Source organism: Mobula birostris, chromosome 25 (genome assembly GCF_030028105.1).
Source record: "Mobula birostris isolate sMobBir1 chromosome 25, sMobBir1.hap1, whole genome shotgun sequence".
Taxonomy (NCBI): domain Eukaryota; kingdom Metazoa; phylum Chordata; class Chondrichthyes; order Myliobatiformes; family Myliobatidae; genus Mobula; species Mobula birostris.
In genome coordinates, this window is record NC_092394.1 from 60,432,917 (window position 1) to 60,457,555 (window position 24,639).

The 24,639-nt window shown below is 42.1% G+C and overlaps 1 protein-coding gene and 1 non-coding gene across 4 annotated transcripts in view; one reads left to right on the forward strand and one right to left on the reverse strand.

The window, feature by feature from the left end:
- cabin1 (calcineurin binding protein 1) overlaps window positions 1–24,639 on the reverse strand; it is a 667,425-nt gene that overhangs the window by 264,988 nt on the left and 377,798 nt on the right. The window lies entirely within an intron of this gene.
- Window positions 6,672–6,775, forward strand: LOC140187927 (U6 spliceosomal RNA). The gene has a single exon (XR_011883180.1). It is a non-coding gene; the product is annotated as a U6 spliceosomal RNA (small nuclear RNA).

Sequence of the window (24,639 nt, forward strand, 5' to 3'; positions counted from 1 at the left end):
CCCACAACATCACTGGCCTTACGAATGAGTTTGTTGATTCTGTTGGTGTCTGCTGCCCTCAGCCTGCTGCCCCAGCACACAACAGCAAACACGATAGCACTGGCCATCACAGACTCGTAGAACATCCTCAGCATCGTCCAGCAGATGTTAATGCAAACAACAGGAATTCTGCAGATGCTGGAAATTCAAGCAACACACATCAAAGTTGCTGGTGAATGCAGCAGGCCAAGCAGCATCTGTAGGAAGAGGTGCAGTCGACGTTTCAGGCCGAGACCCTTCGTCAGAAGAAAGATGTTAAAGGACCTTAGTCTCCTCAGGAAGTAGAGGCGGCTCTGACCCTTCTTGTAGAGAGCCTCAGTGTTCTTTGACCGGTCCACGCGGTCACGAGGAAAACATACAAACTCCTTGCAGATAGTGGCAGAACTGAACCTAAGTTGCTGGCACTATAATAGTGTGAAGCTAACCACTACACTACTATGCTGCCCCACAGGAAATATCATTCCTGTTAGAGCACATGATTAAAACATTGACAAAATTAAGACTAATTTGTGATTACAATCACACAAACGTTAACAGTAATTAACTGATGTTCACAATGGGCTGTTTGGGGGTTGCAGGGTAGGTCAGATTGTTTTCAGAGCCAGGCTGTGTCTGGTGCTTTCTGTGTAACCCTGTGTTTGTGAAGTACAAAACTAAGCATCACACTCGACAGCTCTATAGAAGAATAGTCAGACTTAAAGTTATATTGCCATAGAACGCTCTCTCAATCTTGGAGAGAAACTGACTCTGAAGTCAGCCTACTTCTGTACCAACACTAATATTAGTATGGCTTGATGGAAATGATGTGAAAGGTTTATTCATAGTTCTTTTGTAAAATTCTATTGTATTTCTTTTTTCCCTGTAAATGCCGGTAAGAAAATGAATCTCTAGGTAGTATATTGGCAACATATACGTACTATAATAAATTTACTTTGAACTTTGAAAAGGTTGCTCACATTGTATGCAGGGTGATCACTTGCTCATTTGGGGTTTCACTTTCATAAACTGTCCATTATTAGGCAAACCTGGTAATAGTATTGAACCATGGATTTGTTCGGCTAGCCTTGCTGCCTACATATATCATTCCCTTCATTCTTGCCTGTGGGTATACATACAAAACAAAAATAACTTGCACATATCCCTTCATCGGGAGAGGAAAATTACTGAATTATTGGTCACTATTTCTGGAAAATTTGACTATCTGTTTTTCATGAGCTTTGCAGATCTCAATAAGCAGGCCACATACAACAAGGTGTTCAAGCAACTTGGGGTTTCAGAGCAACCAAAGCAAACCAACATTTTGAATCCATTATGTATTACGAGGAACATTCATCATGCAAAGTTTAAATGTATAAACACCCATGGTCAAGGAGTTCTTTTTAAACTCCAAGCGGCTTAAACTTTAAACGGGCCACAAGTAATAAAACATATGAATACTTTTATAGAACTCGGCAGACTTCAGGGTCAGGGTCAATAAAATAACGTTGTATGCAATGTATACCAAAGTAATTTTAATTCTGAATATTCACAAGTAGGAATGTACAGGTTGTGATGCTCCATAAAAGCAGGGCTTCTGGTTATCTAAGGGTTAATCACACTTATTAATTTCCATTCCAATCATTAACCCCACAGATAACCAAATTTTACATACTTCTTGCAAAACCATCAAATTAGCATTGCTATTCTGCTTTTGCAAAGTCACAGATATAATTTTGTAAACAATACAATGAATATGAATGCCTCGCCTTAGATTGTTCCTTTTGAAGCAATGTTTTGCACAGCCATGCGATTTATACATTCACAGACAATAAGAATTATTCTGTTCTTCAGACACCAAGCATACTTCTTAACCCCTCCACAAAATGACCAAAAAAAATAGACAAGTAATTAAGGACTGGGGTGGGAGGTAAAAACACTTTTCATCAATTATAAAAAATCAGCAGTCACGTTCTCACACCCTTTTCAAGATATCTCAATTACTTCAGAGAACCCGAAAGTGTTAAACAGATTATACCAACCATTTTTGTAGGTTGGAACTTTATGAAAACCCCTTCTTTAATTAAATGCATTTGACTGACACACGCTACAAGAAGCCACAAATATTTTACTCACATTTACTTCACCTTTTTGATAATCCTCCACACCATTTACATTAAAAATTCAAAAGGGAAACTAAGCTGTGTTTACCACAAGATGAAACCAAGTTGGAGCAGCTGTAATGCAAATACTTGCCAGAAACACTGCCCTACTGTTTATATATGCATACCAGGGAAAAACACACTACAGACTTCAGTTCATGACACTATGCATCAAGAGACTTCCAGCATGCTTGTGAAGGGATTCCCCTGTCCTAACCAACGGTGATAGAGAGAAAGAGGATGGTATTCACTGCCAATTTCAAGGTACTCACCATTACAACAGTAACTACAGCCTCATCCAATTACCATCGTATTTAATACTCAAAAGCCTCCCGTAAATCTCCAGCTGAAAGGAATAACGATAGACAACCATGCGGCCTGGAAAGCGAAGCACTGACAGAGACACAAAAGCGTCTGCAGGTCTGAGGGAGCCAGCATGCTGCTGTCAGACGTTTGTTCCTCTTTCAAGCGTTCCATCTCACGCCCACACAGTACCCCTTGACCCCGGCTTCACTGCTTTTAAGGCAGCCTGAGGCTCAAGGCAGCCAATCACAAAACCCCAAGACAGCCCACCCATCCACCCACACAAACATACATACCCACCTGATTGTACAGTACATACAGTAGGGCTACAAGTAGCTACATATTCCACAGGAAAAAAAAACAAATACTACTGCCTCCAGGTTGTTTTCTGAAAGAAAGACTGTGCAGTGCTTACACAGCCGAGGAGCCTATTTAATTGTGTCCCTCTGATTTCTATCTCTCACCATCTGTGGTAGTGGTGCACCTAGACATTTCCTGGACTTTCATCTGTATTTTTTTGCAACAATGTCAGTTTTAGTCTTTCAGTTAACCCCTTCCATTCTTGGATCCTCATACTTCATTCAGCAGTCAACAAGATTGGTTTGTAAAGAACAAGCGCTAAGTAATGATAAGTGAATACTAATTCACTTTCAGCACTTGAACAGGCTTTGAATCAAACCCAAATATATTTTAGTCAACAGCAGCACACGTAAAGAAACACTTGCTTTCTCTCCCCTTCTCCAGCCCCATAGTTACAGCTGTGGAGCTCAACACCTTGAAACAAGCCAGCAGAATTCACTCTGGATGTCATCAGATACAAATTCACATTTGCATTTTATTAAAATTATGTTTTAAGTGGTCAGGACACATACTACTTTATTCTTATTCCAAAATCGTAAATATTGAAAAGTGCAGTAATGTCAGGTACTTGGAAGCTTTCAAAATGTATATGTTAATGTATGCTGAAGCTACCCACCAGCTTTTTATTCACCAGAATACAACGCCCACTGACAAAACTCAGTACAGGCATCATCATGGAAAAACCACTGGAGGCCTAACAAGAATGGACTAACATTCCTACAGTCCCCTTTCCCATTTCCCAATGTTACTGTGAAATTTACGTAAGCACAAGAGAAAGAATCAAAGGGAACACCCCAAAAATGGGGCTGAAAGTGGTGATGGCTACGTTGTGACAAATGGTAAACCAGATTCTGAATGATGATTTGGAAAGTTGAAGGGTACAATACAGGATGGACAAGAGTGATGTCAGAAAGCTTGACACCGAAGAAGACAAGGCAGACATCCCACCTCTCCCGGGTGTTCCGGGAGCCTTCCGCATATCGATAGCGGCTCCCTGATGCCCACAAATTATTTACAATATCCCGGAAATCGATTTTTTAGAGAGGGAGAGGGTGAGGGAGAAAAGAAAGAAAGAAAATGAATGAATCCTGCTTGATCTCTCTTTGTGCTAAGTAGACCTATCAGTTTTCTCTGAGGGCAGGCTTTATAGTCAATCTCTCTCTCTCTTCCATAGTGCATCAGTTCAGTTACTGCCATCAGTAATGACACCGAAATGATCCGGACAACTGTCAGTGATGAAGTACAAAAGCCTGGCGAAGAAATTCCCAAGGCTGGTGGTGACAACCTGACTACGCGAGGCTGTCCTATATGGACGGGGTGCGCTGGCATCTTAAAGGGGATTAGAGTGGGGTTTAAGTTGGAGCAAAATTCCAAAATCGTCCACTAAGATATCTTTAAAAACGTGCTCGCAGCAAGCAAATTCTTCGGGGTTTCTTTCCTGAAACACTTCCACTCACAGGTACATCAAAGCCCGCCATGGGCTGGGTTTAAGTGTTTTCAGAAGAAAAACCGATTTTAATAAATACCCGGCCCCCACCGAGGTCTCGTAATTAGGACAGCGAACTGTTTACCTGTGCTGTGCTTTTTGAATTACACTTTATTAAATAATATGGTAATATATTGTTTTATGTGGTGTGCGTGATACATGTATTGTGGCTACACCGTGGTCCGGACGGAGGTGGTTTCGTTTGTAGACAATCAGCCAGATGACAATAAACTTGAACTTGAAGATACAGAACTTCTGAATCACTCATTTAAAATCCCCGATTCCAAAGTAAAAAAGTAAGTTCTGATCCCGATTATTGCAGGCAGTGTGTGTGTGTGTGTGTGTGTGTGTGTGTGTGTGTGTAAGACTGCGGATGCATATGCAATCGGACATTGTCCGAATGGACGTTAAGCGGCGCACACCTGTAATAAGGATACACCTTATGCTTTTATTTCTTTTAGGGACCACAACATATTAGGGAGGCTAAGCGCAAGGAAGGCTGCTCAAGTATTTCACAGTTCTTTTCAGCAGAAAACCAGAGAAGCTCGCTAGAGCTGAGGTGCACTTTACATCTTTCATCATTGAGCATAACCTGCCATTCCAGGTGTGTAAGCACACAGCCAAGCTATTCAGGAAAATGTTTCCTGATTCAGAAATAGCAAAAAACTATGCCTGCTCATCAACCAAGACAGCAGCTATTGTGAACATGGCACATTAAGAGAGAATTCAGAAGTCAGCTGTCTCACAAAACACTTGTGAATCTGATGTCTTGCAAGATTAACAAATTCATTGACACAGACTGCTATGAGGTTGAGACTTCCGGTTGAGATCTCCCTGAAATGAGTTCTTGCAGGGTGGGATTTCTGACAAGGGATAATGAATAACACATACAAAATGCTGGAGGAACTCAGCAGGTCAGGAAGCATATCTGGAGGAGAATAAACAGTTAAAGTTTTGAACTGAGGCCCTTTATTAGGACTGGAAAGGAAGGGAGAAGAAGCCAGAATAAGAAGGTAGGGGGAGGGGAGATGAACTGATAAATTGGGAGGTGATAGGTGGATAAGGTAAAGGGCTGAAGAAGGAATCTGATTGGAGAGGAGAGTGGACCATGGAGAAAGGGAAGGAGGAGGGGCACCACAGGGGGGTGGGGTGGAGATGACAGGCAGTCAAGAAGGAAGAGGTAAAAGGGGAGACGCAATGGGGAATGGCAGAGGAAAAGGGGAAAGGGAAAATTGACCAGAAATTAGACATATCAATGTTCATGCTATCAGGTAGGCAGCTACCCAGATAGAATAGGAGGTGTTGCTCCTCCAGTGTGACAGTGGTGATAATGCAGTAGAAGAGGCCATGGACTGTTATGTCAGAATGGAAATAGGGATTGCAATTAAAATGGTTGGCCACCGGAAAATCCTACTTATTGTGGATGGAGCAAAGGAGCTCAACAAAGTGGTTTCCCAATCTATTTCAGGTCTTGCCAATGTAGAGGAGGCTGTGTCGGGAGCACCAGAAACAGCAGATAACCCAAACAGATTTGACAGTACCCTGAGGGCAGACATCTGGGAAATGGAGGAGATGTGGGTAAGGGCAACATCAATGGTGGGGGAAGAGAAATCCTGTTCTGTGAAGGGAGAGGACATCTCTGATGTTCTGGAAAGGAAATGGCATTTTTACCGGAGGGAGGGTAGGAAGAAGAATAGTCAAGGCAGCTGTGAGAGTTGGAAGGCTTATAAAAAATATTGGTAGACAGCTTGTCCCCAGAGATGGAGACAGAGAGATTGAGAAAGGTGAGAGAGGTGACAGAAATGGGCCAAGTGAATTTAAGGGCAAGGTGGAGGTTGGAGACAAAGTTGATGAAAATGACAAACTCGGCATGGGTGAACAAAGCAGCATCGATGCAGTTGTCATTTTAGTGCAGAAAGAGACGGGGAGCATTTCCAGTAAGGGCTTGGAACATGATGATGGTGTGGTAGTTTTATTACTGAAAGGGAACCCAATAATATCAGTGCGTAGAACATCAGCAGTTTTAATTACTTTAAGATGAGTTATCCAAGTACATTTCACCGATAACTATATCCCTAACTTTTTCAAATCCCACTGCCCCGTCTCTTCCTCTGGTTTCCCTTCAGCTTGTTCTTGCTGATTGATGAGACACTGGGCCTTAAGTTCTGCTCAAGCTCCTAACAACACCGAGATTCTATATTCTCTGAGTCAGAGAAAGCAGCTATGAATCACCTAAGTATCAAAGCTGCATGCCAAAGTTTCACAAGTAGTCCAAGGTACTGATCCACACCCTGAGCAACCATCAACATGAGAAATCAGTAGTGTGTTTTCACCCCCCCTTAATTGCTTGCATCAGCTAGCACATACTAAAATTGGAACAATACAGCGAAGATCACCAGAGCCCCATTGCAAGGCTGATACGTGAATCTGTGGTGTTCCGTAGGGAAAAAGAGCAAACACCAGTCTTTTCTGAACATTAGTTCCCCAGGCATTATCTATCTTCAATGGAGAAAATTACATAATGGATTAAAATAAAGAAGCATGATTTCCAGGTACAAAATAAAGGGAAGTCTTACATAATGTAGCACGGTACAGTTTATGTGTTTATTAAAATGTAGTCATTGTTCTAACGTAGGACATGCAGCTAGTAATTTTGCCAAAAGATCACACCCACAAACTGTACACTGATGACAACTTGATCACCTATTTCCCTGAATACTGGCCTGAACACTGAAGGCAGTTCATTTCTAAGAAGCATAAGAAATTTTGTCAGAATCAGAATCAGAATCAGGTTTATTATCACTGGCATGTGACATGAAATTTGTTAACTTAGCAGCAGCAGTTCAATGCAATACATTATCTAGCAGAGAAAAAATAATAAATAAAATTTAAAAATAATAATAATAAACAATTAAATCGATTATGTATATTGAATAGATTTTTTAAAATGTGCGAAAACAGAAATACTGTGTTTTTGTTTTAAAAAGAGAGATAGTGTCCATAGCTTCAATGTCCATTTAGGAATCGGATGGCAGAGGGGAAGAAGCTGTTCCTGAATCACTCAGTGCGTGCCTTCAGGCTTCTGTACCTCCTACCTGATGGTAACAGTGAGAAAAGGGTATGCCCTGGGTGCTGGAGGTCCTTAATAATGGACGCTGCCTTTCTGAGACACTGCTCCCTAAAGATGTCCTGGGTACTTTGTAGGGTAGTGCCCAAGATGGAACTGACTAGATTTACAACCTTCTGAAGCTTCTTTCGGTCCTGTGCAGTAGCCCCTCCATACCAGACAGTGATGCAGCCTATCAGAATGCTCTCCATGGTACATCTATAGAAGTTTTTGAGTGTATTTGTTGACATGCCAGATCTCTTTAAACTCCTAATAAAGTATAGCTACTGTCTTGCCTTCTTTATAACTACATCGATATGCTGAGACCAGATTAGATCCTCAGAGATCTTGACACCCAGGAACTTGAAGCTGCTCACTCTCTCCACTTCTGATTCCTCTATGAAGATTGGTATGTGTTCCTTCGTCTTACCCTTCCTGAAGTCCACAATCAGTTCTTTCGTCTTATTGACGTTGAGTGCCAGGTTGTTGCTGTGGCACCATTCCACTAGTTGGCATATCTCACTCCTGTACGCCCTCTCATCACCATCTGAAATTCTCCTCTTGTCACCACCTGAGTTTCTACCCATAATAGTTGTATTGTCAGCAAATTTATAGATGGTATTTAAGCTATGCCTAGCCACACAGTCATGTGTATATAGAGAGTAGAGCAGTGGGCTAAGCACACACTCCTGAGGTGCGCCAGTGTTGATTGTCAGCAAGGAGGATATGTTATCACCAATTCGCACAGATTGTGGTCTTCCAGTTAAGAAGTCGAGGATCCAATTGCAGAGGGCGGTACGGAGGCCCAGGTTCTTCAATTCCTCAATCAGGATCGTGGGAATGATGGTATTAAATGCTAAGCTTTAGTCGACGAACAGTGTCCTGACGTGGGTGTTTGTGTTGTCCAAGTGGTCTAAAGCCGTGTGGAGAGCCATTGAGATTGCGTCTGCTGTTGACCTGGCGGTAGGCAAATTGCAATGGGTCCAGGTCCTTGCTGAGGCAGGAGTTCAGTCTAGTCATGCCCAACCTCTCAAAGCATTTCATCACTGTCGATGTGAGTGCTACCGGGTGATAGTCATTAAGGCAGCCCATATTATTCTTCTTAGGCACTGCTATAATTGTTGCCTTTTTGAAGCAAGTGGGAACTTCTGCCAGTAGCAGTCAGAGGTTGAAAATGTCCTTGAATACACCCACTAGTTGATTGGCACAGGTTTTTAGAGCCTTACCAGGTACTCCATCGGGACCTTCCGCCTTGTGAGGTGGCTCTGTTTAACTCCTTATTCAGACTGTGGCACTTCTGACAGTGCCACATACTTTATACTCCATTGGAACATCTCCGAAATGGAACAAATCATAAACCTTCTGAAATAGAGGAAAGAATATTGCAGGCTGAACCACGGCTAGTACTTACAGATGAAACTCAGTAAAATAATCAAAAAGAACTGGTCTGACCAGAGAAGGAGAACTTGTTAAGTCATGCAGATGTTATACGAAGACAATGTATAAAGACAAAGACATAAGGGAGGAGGTAGAGGAACCTGAAGACCCACACTCAACAATTTAGGACCAGTTTCTTCACCATCGGAAAGGTCCATGAACAGTACAATACTGAGACAACTTTGGTATTATCTCAGTGCAATCCTACAAAACATTCTGCGGTACAGTATCTTCAAGCATTCACAGAAAGCTCAAGACAGTGCCTGTGATCCAGTAGCATCTAAAAGTAAGGTAAAATTACACATCACACCCACATGTACACAAACTACTAATTAACCTCAAACATAAATAGAAAATCCGGAAATATTCAGCAAGTCAGGTAGCATCTGTAGGAAGGGAAACAAATAAAAGGGCAGAACCTAAAATATTAACTCTATTTCTCTCTACACATATGCTGCCTGACCAGTTGTTTATTGGCTGCAATTTCTCTCAGGGTGTTAAACTAATAGTGTCTGCAGGATTTTATTTTTTGTATTACTTAGCTGTAAGGTTTTAAGGTAGGAACCTGAAAAGAAATTGCAATTTTGAAGGCAAGTCTGAAAGTCATATAATCTCATAATCTAATCTAAGTGTCAGTGGCTGATAATGAAGGGGCTACAGGCGAAAGCTAGGCCTTCCTCAGTCAGATGAAAAGGCATCCAGTGGGTAATGTTTCACAAGATTTATTGGAGGAAACCACTTCTCTCTAGCAAGGGGAGAAGCTAATGAACGCTAGCATAAATGAAGAGTTATAAAGTGGAAAAATAAATACATTTAAGTTTATTTGATAGCTTAGCAGGATATCTCTGTGATTCCCTCAGCATTAATGAGTTTATTGCAACTATTTCCATATAGCAGCAGCTATTTTGCACAGAGAATGAATAATCAGTTTGTCTAACTTCTGGAAAAATCTCCTACTGGTTTGCCAACAGCTTGAAGACCTGTGCAACATAACATCCACATGTGCAATAAAAAGGGAACCCAAACCAAATATTCTAACGCATTAAAATTTCCAACAATGTAGGGCTTAGTACTGGGCCCTGTGTTTGTCTGAGGTCTGGTGGCAATATTGTATGGCTCTGTGGACCATGCAAACAGTTAAACTGCAATATCTTCAAAGTTAAAGCACCTTGTTTGAAAAATTGCCAGTCATCTTTTTGTGATATGACAATAAGGCCACTTGCTTGAATAAACCAGTAAAATGCTACTGTATGATCTAAGATCAGGCATTAGACAAATGTGTGGCCGCAGAACTACTTCACATTATCATTCACCAGTGAACTCACAGAGCAATAATTGCACAATATATTCTGGCTAGAGCACTCACAAGTGGAAAAACCTCTAATAAGTGAATTCAGTGAATCCATTAAATTTTATAACTGGTATCCCATGCCATTGTAGATAACAAACACTTTGCAGAGTACTCAGGTCAAGTGTGGTTAGTGAGTCAGGATGAAAAGTAAGAAAGGGAAAAAGAATGAACCAGAGAGAGTAGGAAGTAGAGAAAGACAGCAAGGGGAAAGGACATAAGGAGACAAGGACATAAACAGATGCAAGATCAGATTATACTGTCAACTGAGCATGTACCAACAGGATCATAGCTGATCAACAAGCTCTCATGCCAGCCCAATCAGCAGGTTGCTTGATCAGTGCCCAAAAGTGCATTAATCTTAATTGTGAACATTCTCCTTGATAGAACTGCACCACCATGATAAGTTTCAAAACTCTCTAAATGGAGAAATTTCTCCTTTTCATAGCACCATAGAGTTACACGGCAGCTCATATCAATGCCAAACAAAATGCCCTTCTGACTTTTCCCATTTGCCTGCATTTAGTCCATTGGCCTTCTGTCCTTTTCTATTCATTGGAATTGCACCCGCCTCCTCAGCTTCCGAGAGCAGCTTGTTCCATATACTCACCAGAATAAAATCAGGTTTATTATGTTATGTACCCCTAGGGGTCATATTTTTTATGGACTATACCTTTAAAAAGAGAGAGAGAGAGAGAGAGAGAGAGAGAGTTGTTCAACACAAGCACCTATTAAAAAGTGAGAGAGAGGCAAAGACTGCTTCGAGATAGCGTTATGGTTTCTCTGCAGCATGTTTACACTTTTGCAAGGCACTGCCAGCTTCGTGTTCTTACAGAGAGAGAATTGAGGAGCTACTTGATGGACAGCTGGTGTTCAGCATGATGAGATAAATAGAAGGTCAGCTGATAGACTCACAGACACATGGTTTTGGACACTGGATGAGCTTTGTTGTGCCCACAGAAAGGTGGGTTTTTGGAGGATTGATCAGGAGGATCGATCAGTGGCTCTCACAGTGGGGAGTTATTCGTGTGTCCAACCCTTGCCTGGGTTGATAACTCCAGCACAGAAAACAGTCCCTTTGTTGTGGTCACATTTGGTAACTTTAAAGGAAGAGAAGAGGGGAGAGGAAGGTTTGAAACAGAAGAAACCTAGTGACAAAGGGGTCACTGTTTGGACTCTCGCTCTAAGTAGCCCGTAAAGGTGAGTTTGAGTTCCATTTGAATACGAAGGTGTGACTGTCACGTAGTTAATCCACAAGAGTGGGTTCTCTGGTGAGGGGAGTACCTTTGTGAATACCACTTATGTGTTATGCTTGTTTGGGTGTGGTAGTTCACTGAAGAAAGGCACCCCTGTGGCAAATCACTGTACTTCGTATGTCGTGGAACTGGATAAGTGGCTATCACATTGTGTTTGGGGTTGGTTCCCTTAGTGATAGACTACTATTGGGGATCATCCATATGTGGATTCTGTTTATATCCTGTGGCCACCACTTTGGAATGGCCAGTAGCTGAATTCGGGTGTGGTACCACTTGTGTTGAAAGGAAATTCGTTGCAGATCACTGTTGGTGATACTTCGTGTGTGGAGTGGAACAACTTCGGAGATAAAACCTACTACTATTGTTATTCTGTATTGCTGTCGGGGAATCTGTGGAATATCGATGTAATTGCCTCCTCTCGACATTTACCCTGGATTACAAATATCTCTCTCTCATCACCTATTCCGTGGATGAACTGAACTTTCATACTTTACCATCTCAAGACTCTAAGCCTTGTACTTTATAGTCAATAGTTTGGGAGTTATATTTGCACACATATATACACGTAACACTGCTAACTTGTTTGATTTATCTAGTTATATATGACTGCATTGTGTAGTTACTAATAAATAGTATTAGTGAATAGCAATACCAGACTCCAAAGTGTTTTCTATTTCCGCTGGTTCTTTAACCCGTCACGGGGTACGTGACAATTATCACTGACATACGTTATGAAATTTATTGTTTTGTGGCAGCAGTACAGTGCAATGAATAAAATATACCATAAATTACAAAAAGAAATATAAAAAAAAATTAAGTAGTGCAAAAAAGAACAAAAGTAGTGAGGTGGTGATCAAGGAGGGTTCAGAAATCCGATGGTAAATGATATAGGCATACCAGTTTAGACTTGCTTTGACTCATCAGGCTGAGGTGAGATCAGGCTTGGGTGAGGTAAAGTATCTTGTTAATTTCTCTCTTTCTGTTCTGATTTAAAAATAGAAAACACACTGCACAATACAGGCTCTTCGGCTCACAAAGTTGTGCCAAACATGTCCTTACCTCAGAAATGACTACGGTTACCCATAGCTCTCTATTTTTCTAAGCTCCATGTACCTATCCAAAAGTCTCTTAAAAGACCCTATCGTATCCACCTCCACCACAGTTGCCGGCAGCCCATTCCACGCACTCACCACTCTGTGTTAAAAACTTAACCCTGACATCTCCTGTGTACCAACTCCCAAGCACCTTAAACCTGTGCCCTCTTGTGGCAGCCATTTCAGCCCTGGAAAAAGCCTCTGACTATCCACACGATCAATGCCTCCCATCATCTTATACACCTCTATCAGGTCACCCCCTCATCCTCAGTCGCTCCAAGGAGAAAAGGCCGAGTTCACTCAACCTGTTTTCATAAGGCATGCTCCCCAATCCAGGCAACGTCCTTGTAAATCTCTTCTGCACCCTTTCTATGGTTTCCACATCCTTCCTGTAGTGAGGCGACCAGAACTGAGCACAGTACTCCAAGTGAGGTCTGACCAAGGTCCTCATTTGGTCCTGATTTGTTTATTCCTCATCTGTTAGGGCATAGTAGTGTAGTGATAATGGCTCCAGGCCAGGCTTTTGTACTCTGTGTGGGATGTGGGATGTCTGCGAGACCAGTCTCCCAGATAAACACAACTGCACCAAATGCACCAGGCTGCAGTTCCTAAGCGAACTGGAGCTGCAGCTTGATGACCTTCGATTCGTACAAGAGAATGAGGAGGTGTCAGATAAGAGCTACAGGGAGGTGGTCACTGTTAGATTGCAGGAGACAGGTAACTGGGTGACTTTCAAGAGGAGGAGGGGAACTGCACACCAGTGCAGAGTACACCTGTAGCCATTCCCCTCAATAATAAGTATACAACTCTAGATGTTGTTGAGGGGGATGATCTACTAGGAGGGAGCCACAGTGACCAGGTCTTGGCACTGTGTCTCAGAAGAGTAGAGGGGTGAAGAGGACTGCAGTGTTGATAGGTGATTCCATAGTCAGAGGAACAGAGACAAGGTTCTGTGGGTGTGATGGAGATACTTGGATGGTGTGTTGCCTCCCTGGTATCAGGATTAGGGATATCTCAGGTTGGGTCTGTAACGTATGGGTATACTTCCTTTAAAGCAATGACTCCCCCATCTCCCATAGCACTACATAATTTTTCTGTTGTCTGCGCATGTGCTGTTGTCTAAGTAATTGCATTGCTATCTCACTTTCACGTTAATAGACCAGATAAAGCCACCTCTTGCACATGTGCTTTTGATATGTAGTTGTACACAGCCACAATAAATTGGTGATGCTTACGAACCTGAATGTCAGAAAATATCACAAACTGCACTGACAGTTACAGGACAAAACAGCGAGAGTTAAACAGCACAAGAAGGAAACAGTGAAAGAAGTGCTGAATTTAAAGTGAAAATAATGCGGCGATGGCTCCAGTCAGAAAAAATGATGAATTTTATAGTGCTGATAAAGGATAGGAGTCGTACATGGAGAAGGTGGAACTGTATTTTAACACAAAACAATGTCCCTATGCTTCTTAGCTTAATGGGTGCAAGGACGTACAGTATCTTATGCATCCTAATAAGCCCTGCAAAGCCAGCAAGCAAAACATTCGATGAAATTATTATAATTTTACAAAATCACTTGAGCTCTAAACCACCGGTAATAGCTGAGAGATTTAGGTTTTACAAAAGGAACCAGTCAAAAAATGAAAGTATTTCTGAATACATTGCAGAACTGAGCAAACTTTCCAAGTACTGTGGCTTTACAGATGAACTTTCTGATGCATTAAGGGACAGGTTTGTATTTGGCATGCATAGTCAATGCACTCAAAAGAGGCTACTGTACGAAAGACACCTAACCTTAGAACGTGCATTAACCATTGCAATATCATTGGAGACTGCAGTAAAGAATGCAGCAGAACTACAGAAAAAGAGGTTAGAAAGTGAACTGCACAAAATGTCCCTGAAAGGTGCAAAAATCCAAAGATGTTATTGATGTGGCAAATCCTCCCATGGTGCAAATGACTGTTGGTTCAAAGAAAGCAGAAAGTATCACAGACAAGGTTACATAGAGAGAATGTACAAGGCAGACAAAAAGCACAAGAGTGAGAAGTCTCAAACACAAAACTAAGCAAATGCATGAAGTTACCAAATGTAAAACAGAATCAAACAACAGAGTCTGACAAAGGTGAACTGTCATGTCTGGGACTGCATAATATAACTGAAGCAGATCACAATATCACCTAGACCACAACAGATGTGTCTGGTGTAAAACTGAAAAGGGAGCAGGCTACAGCATCAGCTTTGTCTATAATTCCAGGGGCTGACTACAACAGATTAAGATACCATTAGAGAAGACTTCAGTGATGCTAAAGACCTACACTGGTGAAAAAGCGTCTCCCAAAGGCAAACTGAAAGTAAATGTGACGTATGGAGGCCAGACATCTCAGTTACAGCTTTATGTATTGAAAAGTGGAGGGCCAGCACTTTTCGGGTGTGAGTGGTTGAGAAAAATCCAACCAGACTTGCACTCAATCAAAGTTGTTAATGTGACATCAAAACAGGAAACAGCAGCCCCAATGGCAGCATTAACCAGAGACCGTCATAGCTGCTTAATGCTAATGAGAAGATATTTGAGAAGGGTATTGGTAAACTGAAAGGCATGAAGTCCAGAATTGAACCGGATGAAGCAGCAACACCAAGAGTCCATAGAGCACGTCCAGTGCTTTATGCACTATGTCCTAAAGTGGATGCTGAACTGCAGAGCTTGGAGGCGTCTGGAATTCTCTCCAAGAATGAGTGGAGCGGTTGGACCACGGCCATTGTCCTGGTGATCAAGAAAGGGAAGGCCAGAGCCATTCGCATATGTGGGGATTTCAAGGTGAATATCAACCCAGTGCTGCGTACTGTGCAGTATCCCCTGCCATGAATAGAAGACATTCTTGCATCTCCGGCAGGCAGGGAGAGGTTTTCAAAGATTGACTTGTCACAAGCCTATCTGTAAATGCAGATTGAGGAGTCAAGCAGGAAGTTCCTCACAATCCACACTCACAAGGGACTGTTCCAGTACAATCATCTGGTCTTTGGCATCGCAATTTGCAAAGAGCAATGGACCAAGTGCTCCAGGGTATCCCAGGAACACAATGTTACCTTGATGACATCATTGATTTGGCAAAAATGATGAAGAGCACCTCCAGATCCTTGGTAAAGTGCTTACCAGGCTGAGTGAGTATGGTCTGCGTGCAAAAGAAAGAGAAATGTGAGCTTCTCAAGAATGAAATCTCACATTGTGGACATGTCATTGACAAGCATGGCTTACATAAGTCACAAAAGAAGATTGAAACAGTGCTACAGGCACACAAACTGGAAAATGTGTCAGAACTCCGGTTGTACTTGGGCCTTGTAAACTACTACACCGGTTTCTCCCAAACATTGTTACAGTGCTGCATCCATTGAAAGCACTGTTACAGACAGGAACAACATGGGAGTGGTCAGAATGAAATGTAAAAGCATTCAAGGAAACAAAGAAACTAATAACATCCGATAAACTGCTCACCCATTATGACCAATCCCTGCCCATCAGACTGGCGTGCAATATGTCCCCTTATGGCATTGGAGCTGTTTTATCACATATTATGAAAGATGGATCTGAACGCCCGATTGCACTTGCTTCAAGATCACCGATGAGTGCAGAATGCAACTATACACAAATTAACTGAGAGGCCCTCAGTCTGAGGAATAAAGTTGTTCCACCTCTATCTCTACAGACAAAAGTTTATGCTAGTGACAGATCACCAGCCCCTTGCGTTCATTTTTAATCTCAGGAAGTGAATTCCAGTGATGACTACTACCTGGTTACAATGTTGGGCACTATTCCTAAGAGCCCATTCTTATGACATAGAGTTCACGGCTACCAAACAACATGGCTTGTCTCATCTTCCAGTACTGGCAACTGAACAAAAGTTTTCATACATTGGTGGACCAGTTGCCGGTAACAAACTCTGAAATATAAAGGGAAACAAGGAATGACTTGACATTGTCAAAAGTCTACTAAATCACAATGCAAGGATGGCCAGCTCATGGTAACCCTATGTTTCCAGAGTTCTCAGTGAGACTAGACCAACTGTCACTATGTCAAAGAATAGTGATGTGTGGATCTCGTGTTGTGGTTCCCTCTAAGCTGCATACCAGAGTGTTAGGGAATCTGTATGAAGGACACTTGGGTACAGTCAAGATGAATAGTCTCGGCCAGAACAATGTGTACTGGCCAGGAATAGATAGACAGATTGAAAACTTGGCCAAAAGCTGTACGGAATGCCAAAAAGTTCAAAATGCACCCCCACAGGCACTGTTACACCCATGGGAGTGGACTTCTTCACATTGACTTTGCTGGGACATTCATGGACTCCATGTTCCTAATTGCTGTGGATACTCAAAGTGGCCTGAGGTTATACCAATGAAGTCAACCGCCTCACCAAAGACTGTCTCCGTTCTGAGGACTATCTTTGCCAGAAATGACTTACCAGAACAAATTGTAAGTGACAACTGACCATAACATACATCATGAAGAAAAATGGCATCAGACATTTCAAGTCAGCTCCTCTCCACTCAGTAACAAATGGGCTTGCTGAAAAGTTTATCCAAACCTTCAAGAAGTCCATTAAAGCTATGGATAAGGAGGACATTTCTCTACAACATAAGGTGGACAATTTCCTTTTTGTGTATCGGAAACCTTTTTGTGTTCATGAACAGGAATCTGAGATCTCACATATGCCTCCTGAAACCAGATCTACGGATGGAAGTACAGAATAAATAGTTCAGCCAATTGTGAAGTGAAACAGCCAGGAGCTTCGAGATTGGACAGGAAGTCCTAGTGTGTGATTACCAAGAAGACAAGTGAACATCCAGTAGGATACCAACAACAACTGGACCACTGATGTACACGGTGGATGTTGGAGATCAGACATGGAGATGACATGTGGACAAAATAATGGATGCTCAACTGAAGAACGCTCCCAAGTTGACTGCATCCAACAAATCGGACACATTACAGTAACCAGACTTACCCCTCAGTGATGATGTTACTGACAGCAACGTTACACCAGAAACCAAGAACTCTGTCTTAGACAAGACACCTGCCATACCTGATGCCACTCCACAGGTTTAGAGGCGCTATTATGAAAGAATCAGAGCACCACCTAAAAGACTGAACCTTTAGAACTGTGAAGTTAGTTATGGACTGTTATTGTGAAAGCATGTTTATTTGGAATATGGGTTTATGAAAGTGAAATTTAATGTTTTATACATATACAATTTTATGTTGCATTAATCTAAAGAGGGAGGAGGTGTAATATATGGATTCATTTCTTTTACTCCACCTCCTTAGCACCATTGTTCTCCCTCCCACTGCCCTTCTCCCCACCCCCATCTCCATGTTTTTATTTAATTGATATGTAATTGTGCACAGATACAACAGGATACATGGTATTCTCAAGTCAAGGGTGAGCAACCAGAAGTTTTGGTGCATCTCAGGAGGTCTTGAAGAGAGATTTTAGGGAGCTAGGTAGAAAGCTTAAAAAAAAGAGGACCTCCAGGGTAGTAATCTCTAGATTGCTGCCTATGCCACATGCCAGAGAGAGTATTAATAGGATGACTTGGCTGGTGAATGTATGGCTGAGGAATTGCTGTAGGGTGCAGGGTTCAGATTAATGGATCATTGGGATATCTTCTGGGAAAGATATGACTTGCACAATAGGTAAGGGGTTACACCTGAGCGCAAGGGGGTCCAATATCCTTGAAGTTGTTGACAAGAGTTTTTCAGGAGGGTTTAAACTAACTTAGGAGGAGGGTGAGCACCGAAGGATGAGGTGGCTGGTTTACAAACAAAGGCAATGTGTAGTGAGACTCCAAGAAAGGAGAGGCTGATGACAGGGCAATATGGGAGTCAACAGGATGAGTTGTAATGTAAAAGGGAGACAAAATTGATAAGGGTGAATACAGAACTGAAGGTGTTTTATTTGAATGTGCACAGTATACAGAATAAGGTAGATGAGCTTGTAGCATAGATAGAGATTGGCATGTATGATGCTCTAGGTGTCACTGAATCATGGCTGAAAGAAGATTATAGCTGGGAGCTTAACATTCAAGGATACACATTGCATCGACAGGACACAGGCAGGTATGCAGAGGGCACGTCGTGGCTCTGGTGGTAAAAATGAAATTAAATCATTAGAAGGAGCTGACATAGGTCAGAAGGTGTTGAATCATTGTGGATGGAGCTAAGAAACTGCAAAGGTAAAAAAAGTTACAAATACACCCCCAAATAATAGTAATGAAGTGGTCTACAAATTACAACAGGACATAGAAAATGCATGTCAAAAGGGCAATGTTAGTCATGGGGCAGTTCAATATGAAGGTAGATTGGAAAAATCAGATTGGTGCTGGATACCAAGAGGGGTATATCTAGAATGCCTACGTGATGGCTTTTCAGAGCTACTCATAAGTTGAGCCCTCCAGGGGATCAGCTATTCTGGATTGGATGTGTGTAATGTACTGGAATTGATTACAGAGCTTAAGGTAAAAGAACCCTTGGGGGACGTGATGATATAATCACTGGTGCAGCCAATTGCTTTTAGAAGTCATATAATTAATTAAATTGAAATCACCTGTGTGCAGTCAAGGTGTTTCAGTTGATTGTAGTAAAAATACACCTGTATCTAGAAGGTCCAACTGCTGGTGAGTCAGTAGTCTGGCAAAACCACATCATGAAGACAAAACAACACTCCAAGCAACTCCACAAAAAAGTTATTGAAAAGCATAAATCAGGAGATGGATACAAGAAGATTTCCAAGTCACTGAATATCTTTGGGGTACAGTCAAGTCAATCAAGAAATGGAAAGAATATAGCATAACTGTAAATCTGCCTAGAGCAGGCCATCCTCAAAAACAGTGACTGAAGAAGGGGACTAGTGAGGGAGACCACCAAGAGACCTACAACAATTCAGGAGTTATAAGCTTTAGTGGCTGAGATGGGAGAGGCTGCGCATATAACTATTGCCCAGGTGCTTCACCAGTCATAGCTTTATGGGGAGTGGCAAAGAGAAAGCCACTGTTGGTTAAAAAAAAAAAAACCTCACATGAAATCTTGGATAGAGTTTATCTGAAGGCATGTGGGAGACTCTGAAATCAGCAGGAAGAAGGTTCTGTGGTCTGAAGAAACCAAAATTGAGCTTCTTGGCCATCAGACTAAATGCTATGTTTGGCATACACCAAACACTGCACATCATCAAAAACACACCATCCCTACATTGAAGCATGGTGGTGGCTGCATCATACTGTGGGGATGCTTCACTGCAGCAGGCCCAGGAAGGTTTGTGAAGGAAGAGGGTTAAATGAATGCAGCAAAACACTGGGAAATCCTGGAGAAAAAACCTGATGCAGTTTGCAGGTGAGGGTAGAAATAGAAATGAGGTGGCAGATAAATGCATGGCTGAAGAATTGGAACAGGGGGCAGGGATCCAGATTTCTGGATAATTGTGACCTGTACAAAAGGGACGGCTTGCACTTAAATCTGAGAGGGCCCAATATTCTTGTGGGCAGGTTTACTAGGGCTGTTTGGAGTGGCTTAAACTAATATGGCAGAGGGATGGGAGCCAGCTGGTTCACAAGTAGATGACGGGTGTAACATGAAGGTAAGGAAGGACAAGCCAATGACTGGATACAAATTCAGATAAGCAAAGAGTTAAATTTTACCACAGAGGCAAAATTCAAAAGGGCGAAGAATGCAGGACTGATGGTGCAGTATTTAAATGTGCGTAACATTCAGAATAAAGTGGATGAACTGGTGGCGCAATTCAAGATTGGTCGATATGATGTTGTGGGCATCACTGAGTCATGTCTGGAAGAAGGCCGCAGTGGGAGCTTAACATCAAAGGATATACTCTGTCTCGAAAGGACAGGCAGGAAGGCATAGGCGGTGGTGTGGCTCTGTTGGTAAAAGATGGAATTGCATCTTTAGAAAGAGGTGACATAAGGTCAGAGAATGTAGGTGGAAAAACTGCAAGGGTAGAAAAACCATTATGGGAAATCATATATAGGTTTCCAAATTTCCAAGATATGGGGTTAAGATTGCAAAGTGAGCTGTAAAAAGCATGTAATAAGAGTAATAACACAATTGTAATGGGGGACTTCAATGTGCAAGGGGATTGGGAAAATCAGGTTAGTGTCGGATCGTGAGAGGGATTTTGTTGAATGCCAACAAGATGGCTTTTTAGAGCAGCTTCTGCTTGAGCCTACTTGGGGAAAGGCCACCTTAGATTGGGTACTGTGTAATAATCCAGATCTTATTAGGGAGCTTAACGTAACGGAACCCTTAGGAGTCAGTGATCATAGTACGATTGAATTCAGACTGCTGCAATGCCCCCGGTAAAGGTTTTAACTGCTAATGTGGTAGGGTATTTTATGTAATGGTGTTTCTGTAGAAGCAGTGTTTGGGTTACTGTTAAAGATGAAGGATGCTTAGGAATGTGGGCCATCCAATCAGGAGAGTGGACTGGGGAGAAAGTTCTAAAGAAGGCTGGGGAAGCGGCTTTGTGACTGACACTGTTGGTGGGTCTTGGTATTTGGTCAGTGGAAGATGAAGAGAAAAGACGCTGGAGAGAACCATCGTAGGATTCGATCTGGTGGGGAAACGCGATTCGATGGAGCCAAGGTGGGAGGTCGACCGAGAATTGGTGAATATGGCTTTTGGAAGATTTGAGCTCCAACCTGTACACATTTGACTGTTTAATAATAATGGGCCCTTTTTTGGTTTTTTTCTTTCTTTTCTTTATTAACTTCAGTTAAGTTAACATTCACAAATATATTTCTTTATAATTGTATGCAGTGGGCGATCTGTTATTTCATACCAACAGGCTATTGCAGGGCAGTAAATCACACAGCATTCACACAAACCGGGGTTTGGGTGGGTGAAACATCCCGATCTCACAGATACGGTGGGACCAAAGTCATATACACCCTAGATGTACGAAGCCGGCGAAAGCTGGGTTCTTTGCTATGGAATCCAGTGGCTGTTAGTGAGGGGCTAACAGGCTGCATCTCCAGAGATACCCAGTAAAAGGGAGTTTCAAAGCAATTTGAAAGGGAGAGGCACAAGTCACATGTATCAGTATCGTAACAGAATAAAAGGAATTACAGAAGCATGAGAGAGGAGCTTGCCTAGGTGGATTAGAGGATACTGGCAGGGATGACGGCAGAGCAGAGGTGGCTCAAGTTTCTGGGAATAGTTCACAAGACACAGAATAGGTATGTCCCACAGAAGTAGTAGTTACAGGAAAGCTAATGGCATGGATAGAAGAATGGACAACAGGCAGGAAGCGGCAAGTGGAAATAAAGGGAGCCTTTTCTGGTTGGCTGCCGGTGACTAGTGATGTTCCTCAGGGGCTAGTATTGGGACTGCTACTTTTCACATTGGTTGTTTATGATTTAGATAATGGAACTGTGGCAAAGTCTGCGGATCATATGAAGACAGGTGGAGGAGTAGATAGTCCTGAGGAAGAAATGCAATTGCAGCAGGACTTGAACAAGTTAGAAGAATGGGCAAAAAATTGGCAGAAATGTATGATAATGCATTTTGATAAAAGGAACAATGGTGTGGATTATTATCTAAATGAGGAGAAAATTCAAACATCAGAGGTGCAAAGGGACTTGGGAATCCTTGTGCAAGACTCCCAGAAGGTTAATTTACAAGTTGAGTCTGTGGTAAAGAAGGCAAATGCAATATTGGCATTTATTTCAAGGGGAATAGAATATAAAAGCAAGGAGATAATGCTAAGCCTTTATAAGACACTAGTCAGGCTGCATTGGAGCACTGCCAATAGTGTTGGGCCCTATATGTCAGTAAGGATGTGCTGTCATTAGAGAGAGTCCAGAGGAGACTCACAAAGATTATTCCAGGAATGAAGGGGTTAACAGATGAGGACCATTTGGCAGCTTTGAACCTGTAGTCAATGGAATTTAGAGGAATGCATGGAGATCTCATTCAAACCTACTGAATGTTGAAAGGATTAGATAAGATAGATGTAGTGAGGATCCAGAACTAGAGGGCACAGCTTCAAAACTGAGGGACAACTTTTTAGAACAGAGGTAAGGAAGAACTATTTTAGCCAGAAAGTAGTGATTCTGTGGAATGCTCTGCCACAGACTGCCGTGGAGGCCAAGTCATGGGTATATTTAAAGCAGAAGTTTATAGTTTCCTGATTGGTCAGAGCATCAAAGGATATGGTGAGAATGCAGGTGTATGGGGTTGAGAGGGATCCGGGATCAGCCTTGATGGAATGGTAGAACAGTCTCGATGGGCTGCAAAGCCTAATTCAGCTCATATGTCTTACAGACTTGGGAGATTTGTTTTCCAGCAAGATAATGACCCCAAGCATAAAGCAAAAGCTTTACTGGAATGGCTTAAAAACAAGAAAATTAATGTCCTGTTGGTGATGGTCGAGAATATTTTTCAATCAGCACTGTATCTTATGGTCTTGCCATGACATGGTATCTGCATTCTGGTGCCACCTTCAGGTGATACTTGCACAACAGGCAGTATTGGTAAATTCTCAATTGATTTCTTCATTAATACTGATTTCATATGCTTAGAGTAGAAAGTTGCAACATTAATGATTTCAACATATAATAGATATAACATTATGTGCATAGCCCATTTTAGAATTTTGTACAGAATACAATAAATGGTCCAGAATAACCAAACCTGTTTCCATACATGAACCACTTTGCACAGATTTGAATTGAATTGAACTGACTTTATTTTTTTTACATCCTTCACATAAGACCATAAGATATAGGAGCAGAAGCAGGCCATTTGGCCCATCGAGACTGCTCTCTCATTCAATCATGGGCTGATCCAAATCTGTTCAGGCCTTTTAACATTCAGAATGTTTCTATGAGATCCCCCCTCATTCTCCTGAAATCCAAGGAATACAGCCCAAGAGCTGCCAGACATTCCCCATATGGTAACCCTTTCATTCCTCGAAACATTCTCGTGAATCTTCTCTGAACCCTCTCCAGTCCCAGTATATCCTTTCTAAAATAAGGAGCCCAAAACTGCACACAATACTCCAAGTGTGGTCTCACGAGTGCTCTATAGAGCCTCAACATCACATCCCTGCTCTTATATTCTATACCTCTAGAAATAAATGCCAAAATTGCATTCACCTTCTTCACAACCAACTCAACCTGGAGGTTAACCTTTAGGGTATCCTGCACAAGGACCCCCAAGTACTTTGCATCTCTGCATTTTGAATTCTCTCCCCATCTAAATAATAGTCTGCCCATTTATTTCTTCCACCAAAGTGCATGACCATATACTTTCCAACATTCTATTTTATTTGCCACTTCTTTGCCCATTCCCCTAATCTATCAAACTTTCTCTGCAGGCTCTCTGCTTCCTCAACACTATCTTCCTCCACCTATCTTTGTATCATCAGCGAACTTAGCCACAAATCCATTAATCCCATAGTCCAAATCATTGACAAGCATCGTAAAAAGCAGAGGTCCCAACAATGACTCCTGTGCAATTCCACTAGTAACTGCAGCCAAGGAGAATAGGATCTCTTTATTCCCACTCTGTTTACTGCCGATCAGCCAATACTCCACCCACGCTAGTAACTTCCCTGTAATTCCATGGGCTCTTATCTTGCTGAGCAGCCTCATGTGCGGCACATTGTCAAAAGCCTTCTGAAAATCCAAGTACACCAGGTCTACTGCACTTCCTTTGTCTACGCTGCTTGTAATTTCCTCAAAAAATTGCAGTAGGTTTGTCAAGCAGGATTTTCCTTTCAGGAAACCATGCTCTTGACATGTGCCTCCAGGTACTCCATAATCTCATCCCCAACAATCGATTCCCCAACAATCGATTTCCCAACAACTTCTCAACCACTGATGTCAGGCAAACAGGTCTATAGTTTCCTTACTGCTGCCTCTCACCCTTCTTAAATAGCGGAGTAACATTTGCAATTTTCCAGACATCCAGTACAATGCCAGAATCTATCAATTCTTGAAAGATCATTGTTAATGCTTCCATAATCACTCCAGCTACTTCCTTCAGAACCCGAGGGTGCATTCCATCA